Below are 10,276 nucleotides of genomic sequence, written 5' to 3'. Positions count from 1 at the left end.
TCCCTCCCCTCTCTCTCTCATTCCCTCACTCTCCCCCTCTCTCTCTCATTCCCTCCTATCTCCCTCCCCCCTCTCTCTCTCATTCCCTCTCTCCCTCCCCCCTCTCTCTCTCATTCCTCTATTTCCCTCCCCTCTCTCTCTCATTCCCTCCTATCTCCCTCCCTCTCTCTCTCTCATTCCCTCCTATCTCCCTCCTCTCTCTCTCATTCCCTCCTATCTCCCTCCCCCTCTCTCTCTCATTCCCTCCTATCTCCCTCCTCTCTCCCTCTCCCTATCTCCCTCCCATCCCTCTCTCATCTCCTCTATCTCCCTCCCTCTCTCTCATTCCCTCCTATCTCCCTCCCTCTCTCATTCCCTCCTATCTCCTCCTCTCTCTCTCATTCCCTCCTATCTCCCTCCCCTCTCATTCCCTCCTATCTCCCTCCCTCCCTCATTCCCTCCTATCTCCCTCCCCCTCTCTCTCTCATTCCCTCCTATCTCCCTCCCTCTCTCTCATTCCCTCCTATCTCCCTCCCCCCTCTCTCTCTCTCATTCCTCTCCTCTCCCCCTCCCTCTCATTCCCTCCTATCTCCCTCCTCTCTCTCTCATTCCTCCTATCTCCCTCTCCCTCCCATTCCCTCCTATCTCCCTCCCTCTCTCTCATTCCCTCCTATCTCCCTCCCCCTCTCTCTCTCATTCCCTCCCTATCTCCCTCCCCCCCTCTCTCTCATTCCCTCCTATCTCCCTCCCTCTCTCTCCCTCCTATCTCCCTCCCCCCTCATCTCCCTCCTCCCTCTCTCTCCCATTCCCCTCCTATCTCCCTCCCCTCTCTCCCTCCCTCTCTCTCTCATTCCCTCCCTATCTCTCTCTCCCTCTCCCCTCCTATCTCCCCTCTCTCTCTATCTCCCTCCCCCCTCTCTCTCTCATTCCCTCCTATCTCCCTCCCCCTCTCTCTCTCATTCCCTCCTCTCCCTCCCCTCTCATTCCCTCCTATCTCCCTCCCCTCTCTCTCTCATTCCCTCCCTATCTCCCTCTCTCCTCTTTCCTCCTATCTCCCTCCCCCTCTCTCTCATTCCCTCCTATCTCCCTCCCCTCTCTCTCTCCCATTCCCTCCTATCTCCCTCCCTCTCTCTCTCATTCCCTCTATCTCCCTCCCTCTCTCTCTCATTCCCTCCCATCTCCTCCCCTCTCTCTCCTCTCATTCCCTCCTATCTCCCTCCCCTCTCTCTCTCATTCCCTCTCTATCTCCCTCCCCCTCTCTCTCATTCCCTCCTATCTCCCTCCCTCTCCCTCTCATTCCCTCCTATCTCCCTCCCCTCATTCCCTCTATCTCCTCCTCCCTCTCATCCTCCCTCCCCCTCTCTCTCTCCCCTCTCTCTATCTCCTCCCTCCCTCTCATTCCCTCCTATCTCCCTCTCTCTCTCTCATTCCCTCCTATCTCCCTCCCCTCATTCCCTCCTATCTCCCTCCCTCATCTCCCTCTATCTCCCTCTCTCTCTCATTCCCTCCTATCTCCCTCCCCTCTCTCTCTCATTCCCTCCCTATCTCCCTCCCCTCTCTCTCTCATTCCCTCCTATCTCCCTCCCCTCTCTCTCTCATTCCCTCCTATCTCCCTCCCTCTCTCTCTCCCTCCTATCTCCCTCCCCCTCTCTCTCATTCCCTCCTATCTCCCTCCCCTCTCTCTCTCTCATTCCCTCCTATCTCCTCCCCTCTCTCTCTCATTCCCTCCTATCTCCCTCCCCTCTCTCTCTCATTCCTCCTATCTCCCTCCCTCCCTCTCATTCCCTCCTATCTCCCTCCCCCTCTCCCCCTCATTCCCTCCTATCTCCCTCCCCCTCTCTCTCTCATTCCCTCCTATCTCCCTCCCCCTCTCTCTCTCATTCCCTCCTATCTCCCTCCCCTCTCTCTCTCATTCCCTCCTATCTCCCTCCCCTCATTCTCCTCTCTCCTCCCCTCTCTCTCATTCCCTCCCTCTCCCTCCCTCTCATTCCCTCCTATCTCCCTCCCCCTCTCTCTCATTCCCTCCTATCTCCCTCCCCCTCTCATTCCCTCCTATCTCCCTCCCCCTCTCTCTCTCATTCCCTCCTATCTCCTCCCTCTCTCTCTCATTCCCTCATCTCCCTCCCTCTCTCTCTCATTCCCTCCTATCTCCCTCCCCTCTCTCTCTCATTCCCTCCTATCTCCCTCCCCTCTCTCTCTCATTCCCTCCTATCTCCCTCCTCTCTCTCTCATTCCCTCATCTCCCTCCCCCTCTCATTCCCTCCTATCTCCCCTCTCTCTCTCATTCCCTCCTATCTCCCTCTCTCTCATTCCCTCCTATCTCCCTCCTCTCTCTCTCATTCCCTCCTGTCTCCTCCCCTCTCTCTCTCTCATTCCCCTATCTCCTCCCCCTCATTCCTCCTATCTCCTCCCCCCTCTCTCTCATTCCCTCCTATCTCCCTCCCCTCATTCCTCCTATCTCCCCTCCCCTCTCTCTCTCATTCCCTCCTATCTCCCTCCCCTCTCTCATTCCCTCCTATCTCCCTCCCCTCATTTCCCTCCTATCTCCCTCCCCTCATTCCCTCCTATCTCCCTCCCCTCTCTTCCTCCTATCTCCCCCTCTCTCTCTCATTCCCTCCTATCTCCCTCCCCCTCTCTCTCTCATTCCCTCCTATCTCCCTCCCCTCTTCCCTCCTATCTCCTCCCCCCTCTCTCTCTCATTCCCTCCTATCTCCCTCCCCTCTCTCTCATTCCCTCCTATCTCCCTCCCCTCTCTCTCTCATTCCCTCCTATCTCCCTCCCCTCTCTCTCTCTCATTCCCTCCCCTCTATCTCCCTCCCCCTCTCTCTCATTCCCTCCTATCTCCTCCCCCTCTCTCTCTCATTCCCTCCTATCTCCCTCCCCTCTCTCTCTCATTTCCCTCCTATCTCCCTCCCTATCTCTCATTCCCTCTATCTCCCTCTCCTCTCATTCCCTCCTATCTCCCTCCCCCTCTCATTCCTCCTATCTCCCTCCCCTCATTCCCTCCTATCTCCTCCCCTCTCATTCCCTCCTATCTCCCTCCCCTCATTCCCTCCTATCTCCCTCCTCTCTCTCATTCCCTCTATCTCCCTCCCCCCTCATTCCCTCCTATCTCCTCCCCCTCTCTCTCTCATTCCCTCCTATCTCCCTCCCCCTTCCTCCTATCTCCCTCCCCTCTCTCTCCTCATTCCCTCCTATCTCCCTCCCCCTCATTCCCTGGGTTTATCTATCTCCCTCCCTCTCTCTCTCATTTCCCTCCTATCTCCCTCCCCCTCATTCCCTCCTATCTCCCTCCCCTCTGTAAAAATCTCATTTCCCTCCTATCTCCCTCCCCCTATGGTTTCAAAAATATTAAATCCTATCTCCCTCCCCTCTCTAAATCATTTTCCCTCTCATTCCTCCCTATCTCCCTCCCCCTTTCCACTCCTATCTCTCATTTCATTTCCTCCTATCTCCCCCCTCCCCTCCTATCTCTCTCTCATTCCTCCTATCTCCCTCCTCCTTCCCCTCCTATCTCTCATTCCCTCCTATCTCCTCCTCCTCTCCTCATTCCTCCTATCTCCTCTCCCCCTCATTCCCTCCTATCTCCCTCCCTCTCTCTCATTCTCCTCCTATCATCCTCCCCTCATTCCCTCCTATCTCCCTCCCCTCTCTCTCTCATTCCCTCCTATCTCCCTCCCCTCTCATTCCCTCCTATCTCCCTCCCCCTCTCTCTCTCATTCCTCCTATCTCCCTCCCCCTCTCTCTCCCTCCTATTCCTCCTATCTCCCTCTCCCTCTCATTCCCTCCTATCTCCCTCCCCTCTCTCTCATTCCCTCCTATCTCCTCCCTCCCCCTATCTCTCTCTCTCATTCCTCCTATCTCCCTCCCCCCTCCCCTCTCATTCCCTCCTATCTCCCTCCCCCTCTCTCTCTCATTTCCCTCCTCTCTCCCTCCTATCTCTCTCCCCTCATTCCCTCCTATCTCCCTCCCCTCTCATTCCCTCCTATCTCCTCCTCTCTCCATCTCCCTCCTCTCTCTCTCCCTCCCCCTCTCTCTCATTCCCTCTGTCTATCTCCCTCCCCCTCATTCCCTCCTCTCCCTCCCCTCTCTCTCTCATTCCTCTCCTATCTCCCTCCCCTCCTCTCTCTCTCATTCCCTCCTATCTCCCCCCCTCCTCTCTCATTCCCTCCTATCTCCCTCCCCTCTCATTCCCTCTCTCTCTCCCTCCCCCTCTCTCTCATTCCCTCCTATCTCCCTCCCCCTCTCATTCCCTCCTATCTCCCCTCCCCTCTCATTCCCTCCTATCTCCCTCCCCTCTCTCTCTCATTCCCTCCTATCTCCCTCCCCCTCTCATCTCCCATTCCCTCCTATCTCCCTCCCTCTCTCTCATTCCCTCCTATCTCCCTCCCCTCTCTCTCTCATTCCCTCCTATCTCCCTCCCCCTCTCTCTCTCATTCCCTCCTATCTCCCTCCCCTCTCATTCCCTCCTATCTCCCTCCCCCTCCTCTCTCATTCCCTCCTATCTCCCTCCCCTCATTTCCCTCCCCCTCCCTCATTCCCTCCTATCTCCCTCCCTCTCTCATTCCCTCCTATCTCCCTCCCCTCTCTCTCTCATTCCCTCCTATCTCTCCCCCCCTCTCATTCCCTCCTATCTCCCTCTCTCTCTCTCATTCCCTCCTATCTCCCTCCCTCCTCCATTCTATCTCCTCTCCTATCTCCCTCCCCCTCTCTCTCTCATTCCCTCCTATCTCCCTCCCCCTCTCTCTCATTCCCTCCTATCTCCCTCCCCCTCTCTCTCTCATTTCCCTCCTATCTCCCTCCCCCTCTCTCTCATTCCCTCCTATCTCCCTCCCCCTCTCATTCCTATCTCCCTATCTCTCTCTCATCCCTCCTGTCTCCTCCCCTCTCTCTCATTCCCTCCTATCTCCCTCCCCTCTCATTCCCTCCTATCTCCTCCCCCTCTCTCTCTCATTCCCTCTATCTCCCTCCCCTCATTTCCTCCTCCCTCCCCTCTCTCTCTCATTCCCTCCCCCCTCTCCCTCCCCTCTCTCTCTCATTCCCTCCTATCTCCTCCCCTCTCTCTCTCATTCCTCCTATCTCCCTCCCCCTCTCTCTCTCATTCCCTCCTATCTCCTCCCCTCATTCCCTCCTATCTCCCTCCCCCTCTCTCTCTCATTCCTCCTCCTATCTCCCTCCCCTCTCTCATTCCCTCCCTATCTCCCTCCCCCTCTCTCTCTCATTCCCTCCTATCTCTCCCCCTCTCTCTCATTCCCTCCTATCTCCCTCCCCTCTCTCTCTCATTCCCTCCTATCTCCCTCCCCCTCTCTCTCTCATTCCCTCCTATCTCCCTCCCCCTCTCCTCTCATTCCCTCCTATCTCCCTCCCCCTCTCTCATTCCCTCCTATCTCCCTCCCCCTCTCTCTCATTCCCTCCTATCTCCCTCCCCCTCTCTCATCCCTCCTATCTCCCTCCCCCTCTCTCTCATTCCCCTATCTCCTCTCCCCTCTCTCATTCCCTCCTATCTCCCTCCCCTCTCTCTCTCATTCCCTCCTATCTCCCTCCCCCTCATTTCTCATTCCTATCTATCTCCCTCCCCCTCTCTCTCTCATTCCCTCCTATCTCCCCTCCCCTCATTTCCTCCTATCTCCCTCCCCTCTCTCTCTCATTCCCTCTATCTCCCTCCCTCTCATTCCCCTCTATCTCCCTCCCCTCTCTCTCTCATTCCCTCCTATCTCCCTCCCCCTCTCATTCCCTCCTATCTCCCTCCCCTCTCTCTCTCATTCCCTCTATCTCCCTCCCCCTCATTCCCTCCTATCTCCCTCCCCTCTCTCTCTCATTCCCTCCTATCTCCTCCCCCTCTCTCTCATTCCCTCCTATCTCCCTCCCCCCTCTCTCTCTCATTCCCTCCCCTCCCCCCTCATCTCCCTCCTCCCCTCTCTCTCATTCCCTCCTATCTCCCTCCCCCTCTCTCTCTCTCATTCCCTCCTATCTCCCTCCCTCTCATTCCCTCTATCTCCCTCCCCCTCTCTCTCATTTCCCTCCTATCTCCCTCCCCTCATTCCCTCCTATCTCCCTCCCCTCTTCTCTCTCATTCCCTCCTATCTCCTCCCCCTCTCTCTCTCATTCCTCCTATCTCCTCCCCTCTCTCATTCCCTCCTATCTCCCTCCCCCTCTCTCTCTCATTCCCTCCTATCTCCCTCCCCTCATTCCCTCCTATCTCCCTCCCTCTCTCTCATTCCCTCCTATCTCCCTCCCCCTCTTCCCTCCTATCCCTCCTCTCCCTCTCCCCTCATTCCTCCTATCTCCTCCCCTCATTCCCTCCTATCTCCTCCCTCATTCCCTCCTATCTCCCTCCCTATCTCTCCCTCCCCTCTCCCCTCTCATTCCTCCTATCTCCCTCCCCCTCTCTCTCTCATTCCCTCCTATCTCCCTCCCCCTCTCTCTCTCATTCCCTCTATCTCCCTCCCCTCCTCTCATTCCCTCCTATCTCCCTCCCCCTCCCTCCTCTCCCTCCCTCTCTCATTCCCCTATCTCCTCCCCTCTCTTCCCTCATTCCTCCTCCCTCCCTATCTCCCTCCCCCTCTCTCTCTCATTCCCTCCTATCTCCCTCCCCCTCTCTCTTCCCTCATCTCCCCCCTATTCTCCCTCCCCCCTCTCATTCCTCCTATCTCCCTCCCCTCTCTCTCTCATTCCCTCTATCTCCCTCCCTCTCATTCCCTCCTATCTCCTCCCCTCTCTCTCTCATTCCTCCTATCTCCCTCCCTCATTCCCTCCTATCTCCCCTCTCTCTCTCATTCCCTCCTATCTCCCTCCCCTCTCTCATTCCCTCCTATCTCCTATCTCCCTCCCTCTCATTCCCTCTATCTCCCTCCCCTCTCTCTCTCTCATTCCCTCCTATCTCCCTCCTCTCTCTTCCCTCATCTCCCTCCCATTCCCTCCCTCCCCCTCTCTCTCTCATTCCCTCCTATCTCCCTCCCCCTCTCTCTCTCATTCCCTCCTATCTCCCTCCCCTCTCTCTCTCATTCCCTCCCCTCTATCTCCCTCCCCTCCTCTCTCCCTCCTATTCCCTCCCTATCTTCCCTCCTCCTCTCATTCCCTCTTCTCTCCTCTCTCCCTCTCATTCCCTCCTATCTCCCCTCTCATTCCCTCCTATTCCCTCCTTCCTCCTATCTCCCCCCCTCTCTCTCTCATTCCCTCCTATCTCCCTCCCTCCCCTCTATCTCCCTCCCCCCTCTCTCTCTCATTCCCTCCTCCCCCTCTCTCTCTCATTCCCTCCTATCTCCCTCCCCCTCTCTCTCTCATTCCCTCCTATCTCCCTCCCCCTCTCATTCCCTCCTATCTCCCTCCCCTCTCTCTCTCTCATCTCCCTCCTATTCCCTCCCTCCTCCCCTCTCTCTCATTCCCTCCTATCTCCCTCCCCTCTCCCTCTATTCCCTCCTATCTCCCTCTCCTCCTCTCTCTCTCCTTCCCTCTATCTCCCTCCCCTCATTCCCTCCTATCTCCCTCCCTCTCTCTCTCATTCCTCCTATCTCCTCTCTCTCATTCCCTCCTATCTCCCTCCCCCTCTCTCTCTCATTCCCTCCCTCCTCTCCCTCCCCTCTCCCTCCTCTCATTCCCTCCTATCTCCCTCCCCCTCTCTCTCATTCCTCCTATCTCCCTCCCCTCTCTCTCTCATTCCCTCCTATCTCCTCCCCTCATTCCCTCCTATCTCCCTCCCCTCTCCCTCTCATTCCTCCTATCTCCCTCCCCTCTCTCTCTCATTCCCTCCTATCTCCCTCCCCCCTCTCTCCCTCCCTCATTCCCTCCTATCTCCTATCTCTCTCTCCCTCCTATCTCCCTCCCCTTCCCTCCTCCTATCTCCCTCCCCTCTCTCTCTCCCTCCTATCTCCTCCCCTCTCATTCCCTCCCTCCTCCCCCTCTCATTCCCTCCTATCTCCCTCCCCTCTCTCTCTCATTCCCTCCTATCTCCCTCCCCTCTCTCTCTCATTCCCTCTATCTCCCTCCCCTCTCTCTCTCATTCCCTCCTATCTCCTCCCCTCTCATTCCTCCTATCTCCTCTCCCCCCTCTCTCCTCCCCTCATTCCCTCCTATCTCCCTCCCCCTCTCATTCCCTCCTATCTCCCTCCCCTCTCTCTCTTCTCATTCCTCCTATCTCCCTCCCCTCTTCCTCTCTCCCTTCCCTCCCTCTCTTTTCCCTCCTCTCCCTCTCTCTCTCTCATTCCCTCCTATCTCCCTCCCCTCTCTCTCTCATTCCCTCCTATCTCCCTCCCCTCTCTCCTCCCCTCCTATCTCCCTCCCCTCTCTCTTCCTCCTATCTCCCTCCCCTCTCTCTCTCATTCCCTCCTATCTCCCTCCCCTCATTCCCTCCTATCTCCTCCCCTCTCTCTCTCATTCCCTCCTATCTCCTCCCCTCTCTCTCATTCCCTCCTATCTCCCTCCCCCTCTCTCTCTCATTCCCTCCCTATCTCCCTCCCCCTCTCTCTCATTCCCTCCTATCTCCTCTCCCCCTCTCTCTCTCATTCCCTCCTATCTCCCTCCCCTCTCTCTCCATTCCCTCTATCTCCCTCCCCCTCCCTTCCCTCCTATCTCCCTCCCCTCTCTCATTCCCTCCTATCTCCCTCCCCTCTCATTCCCTCCTATCTCCTCCCCTCTCTCTCTCTCATTCCCTCCTATCTCCTCCTCTCTCTCTCATTCCTCCTATCTCCTCCCCTCTCTCTCATTCCCTCCTATCTCCCTCCCCCTCTCTCTCATTCCCTCCTATCTCCCTCCCCCTCTCTCTCTCATTCCCTCCTATCTCCTCCCCTCTCATTCCTCCTATCTCCCTCCCCTCTCTCATTCCTCCTATCTCCCTCCCCTCATTCCCTCCTATCTCCCTCCCCTCTCTCTTCCTCCTATCTCCTCCCCTCTCTATTCCTCCTATCTCCTCCTCTCTCTCATTCCCTCCTATCTCCCTCCCCTCTCTCTCTCATTCCCTCCTATCTCCCTCCCCTCTCTCTCTCATTCCCTCCTATCTCCCCCCCCTCTCTCTCTCATTTCCTCCTATCTCCTCCCTCTCTCTCATTCCCTCCTATCTCCCTCCCCTCTCTCTCTCATTCCCTCCTATCTCCCTCCCCTCTCTCTCTCATTCCCTCCTATCTCCCTCCCCTCTCTCTCTCATTCCCTCCTATCTCCTCCCCTCTCTCATTCCCTCCTATCTCCTCCCCTCTCTCTCTCATTCCCTCCTATCTCCCTCCCCTCTCTCATTCCTCCTATCTCCCTCCCCTCTCTCTCTCATTCCCTCCTATCTCCCTCCCCTCTCTCTCTCATTCCCTCCTATCTCCCTCCCCCCTCTCTCTCTCATTCCCTCCTATCTCCCTCCCTCCTCTCTCATTCCCTCCTATCTCCCTCCCCTCTCTCTCTCATTCCCTCCTATCTATCTCCCTCTCTCTCTCATTCCCTCCTATCTCCCTCCCCCTCTCTCTCCTCATTCCCTCCTATCTCCCTCCCCCTCTCTCTCATTCCCTCCTATCTCCCTCCCCCTCTCTCTCTCATTCCCTCCTATCTCCCTCCCCTCTCTCTCTCATTCCCTCCCTCCCTATCCCTCCTATCTCCCTCCCCTCTCTCTCTCATTCCCTCCTATCTCCCTCCCCCCTCTCTCTCATTCCCTCCTATCTCCCTCCCCTCTCTCTCTCATTTCCTCCTATCTCCCTCTCCTCATTCCCTCCTATCTCCTCCCCCTCTCTCTCATTCCCTCCTATCTCCCTCCCCCTCATTCCCTCCTATCTCCCTCCCTCTCTCTCTCATTCCCTCCTATCTCCTCCCCTCATTCCCTATCTCCCTCCCCTCTCTCTCTCATTCATCCTATCTCCCTCCTCATCTCTCATTCCTCCTATCTCCCTCCCTCTCTCTCTCTCATTCCCTCCTATCTCCCTCCCCCTCTCATTCCTCTCTCCATCTCTCATTCCCTCCTATCTCCCTCCCCTCTCTCTCTCATTCCTCCTATCCCTCCTCTCATTCCCCCTCCCTCCTCCCCTCTCTCTCATTCCCTCCTATCTCCCTCCCTCCCTCTCATTCCCTCCTATCTCCCTCTCTCATTCCCTCCTATCTCCCTCCCCTCCTATCTCCCTCCCCCTCTCTCTCATTCCCTCCTATCTCCCTCCCCTCTCATTCCCTCCTATCTCCCTCCCCCTCTCTCTCTCATTCCTCCTATCTCCCTCCCCTCTCATTCCTCCTATCTCCCTCCCCCTCTCATTCCCTCCTATTCCCTCTCCTCATTCCCTCCTATCTCCTCTCTCTCTCATTCCCTCCTATCTCCTCCCCTCTCTCTTCCCTCCTA

The sequence above is a fragment of the Oncorhynchus tshawytscha genome, linkage group LG25 (genome assembly GCF_018296145.1).
Source record: "Oncorhynchus tshawytscha isolate Ot180627B linkage group LG25, Otsh_v2.0, whole genome shotgun sequence".
NCBI classification, from domain to species: Eukaryota; Metazoa; Chordata; class Actinopteri; order Salmoniformes; family Salmonidae; genus Oncorhynchus; species Oncorhynchus tshawytscha.
This window is presented reverse-complemented; position numbering follows the sequence as displayed.